Below are 2,333 nucleotides of genomic sequence, written 5' to 3'. Positions count from 1 at the left end.
GGGCCAACGCCCCCCCCCCGCCCCCCGCCCCCCCCGCCCCCACCTCCTCAGAGGGCGGCCCCAGCGTCTCTGCGGGAGGGGCCGAGGCCCTGGTCAGAACCGCTCCGAGGTAAAAGTTGGCAGACGTTTGGCAAACGAAAGCACATAGTTTCATAAGTTGAAAAGCAGCAACACGGGGGCCGTCACACACTCCGGAGGCTCCACGTACTGTTTGCCAAAGGAAGACCAGGGCCCGTGGGGCCTGTCGCAGCAGAGGTGGCCGTGCCGCGGGGACGGCTGGGGCGCCCGGGGGAGGAGGGAGCGAGCGGAGGCGGCCGCCAGGACAGGACAGAGGGGGCCCGGGCCGCAGCCTCCCGCCTCCCCGAAGCGGGGCTGGTGCAGGCTCAGGGCGGGTGTGGAGGGCAGGCCTCGTGGGAATGACTGCTCTTCTCTGGGGTGCCCTGGGGGGGGGGTCACGGGGCATGGCGGCTAGTGGCATGAGTGACCGTGCCAGTGACATTGGAAAAGCAGGTGAGCAGGACGCCGGAGCTAGAGAAGGCGTCCACCCTGGGAAGGTACAGGGCCCTGGGCACAGGCTCTAAAGACAGCTCGTCAGATGCCAGGCCCGCGTGTCCCCTCGGCCAGGAAGTCTGGGGCGCTGTGCAAGCTGGACCACTGTACACAGCAGCGCGGGTCAGCCGGGCCGTTGGGGCATCTGCGTCAGTCCCCTGTGCCCTCCGCGGAGCCTCTGGACCCCGCCTGCCTCTTGAGGTGTCACCGAGCCCCCGGCCCCTGCTTCCTCGGTGGGGCCCCTCGCCACCCCTCCCCGATGACCAGGGGCTGCAGCACGCCCCATCAGCTCCCTGCCCTCTGCTTCACTGCCCGTGTCCCCCGCTCCTGCTCCGGGAGTTGGACCCCATAGTGACAGACAACCGTGTCCTGTGACAAGGCAGCAGGGGCCGGGGCCAGGACATTCGGTGCAGAAGGCTGTGGTTCTGGGACTTCTGGAGACTTCTCCGAGTAGTGGGTGTCCCCAGCACCTCCAGAGCCTGGGGGGCATGGGGGGAAGGAGCTGGGGGGAGAGGGGAGTAGAAGGGGGAGGGAAGAGAGAGTTTGGGGTGGGGGTAAGTAGGCTGTGTCAGACCGACTCGACAGTTGCCCCATTTTCTTGTTTAAAATACTGATATTCTGTGATTTCGCTTTGGAAGTTGTTCACTGCTAAATGGGCGGAGAAGTGTGACAGTGGCCCACGTGGCTCTGGTGGTGGCTGCGGCCCAGCTCCCTGGGGCCTGACCTCTGACCCTTCTCCCTGAGCTGGGCTGGGGCAGCTCAGAGGGAGAGAGCACTTGGCATCAACCTGACACTCACCAGAGCTCAGTGACGTGTTCCCAACGCCCCCTCCCTGCCATGGCCAGGCTGTGCCCGAGGGAGGTGCAGACGCGGGACCTGCCTTTCGGGACACAGCAGGGAGCCGGGTGGCACGGTGCGCGCACGCAGGCACTGACCTCTGGCACCGGGGCCGGGAGGAAGCGTGCACGAAGGTGGCCAGGGCGAGTCTGCCGCGGAGACAGGTCAGGGGCCCGTGTGGGCGGGCCCGGGGGCGCAGACGAGGGGCTGAACGCGCGGAGATGGCTGGGGTGGCGGAGTCCACGGTGGGGGACGTCCACCCTGGACAGCAGGGAGGACCGCAGGCACTGTGCAGTCAGAGCGTGGCAGGCGGCCAGTTCTGGGACGAGCACTTCATTTGCAAAAAAGAAACGTGCTTGAAGGTTTCCATGCAAGGTGGACACTCCGTCATCGGGGCTGCCTGAGACGACACTGGGAGGGCCATTTTGTGGGATGGACGGTGACACGTGGGGTGGGTGGCAGCTGGGATGGACGGCCAAGGCGACGAGAAGGGGCAGAGGGCTGAGCGGCCGCACAGGCGCCGGGCACTCCGACCCCCGCACGGGAGACACTGGCGGTCCCCTCTGGCTGGCCACGCGAGACGAGACAGGCCGGTGAGGAGGACGGGGCAGTGAGAGGGACGCGCAGCGGCGGCCGGCACCGTCGGGAGTGGAGGGCACCCAGAGGGACGGGTCCTCGGGAAGGGGGAGAAGCGGGGACACAGCGAGAGCGTTGGAGGCTCCGGGTCGGGAGCCGACGCGCCGAGCTGTGTGGCGCAGACCGAGGGCCACCCCAGCCGCACGGGGCTGCGCGGTTCCAACTGCCCCCACCTCCGGGGTGGCGTTCCCGCGGTCCCCGGGACGCGGGGCGAAGCGGGAACGCGGCGGGCACAGGACCGAGCCCGCGTGCAGCCCAGGGCCACGAGTGTCCGAATGGGACCGACGGAGGAGGCAGCCTGGCGACGAGGC

This window comes from Pteropus medius, unplaced genomic scaffold (assembly GCF_902729225.1).
Source record: "Pteropus medius unplaced genomic scaffold, Ma_sr-lr_union100, whole genome shotgun sequence".
Lineage (NCBI taxonomy): Eukaryota > Metazoa > Chordata > Mammalia > Chiroptera > Pteropodidae > Pteropus > Pteropus medius.
This window is presented reverse-complemented; position numbering follows the sequence as displayed.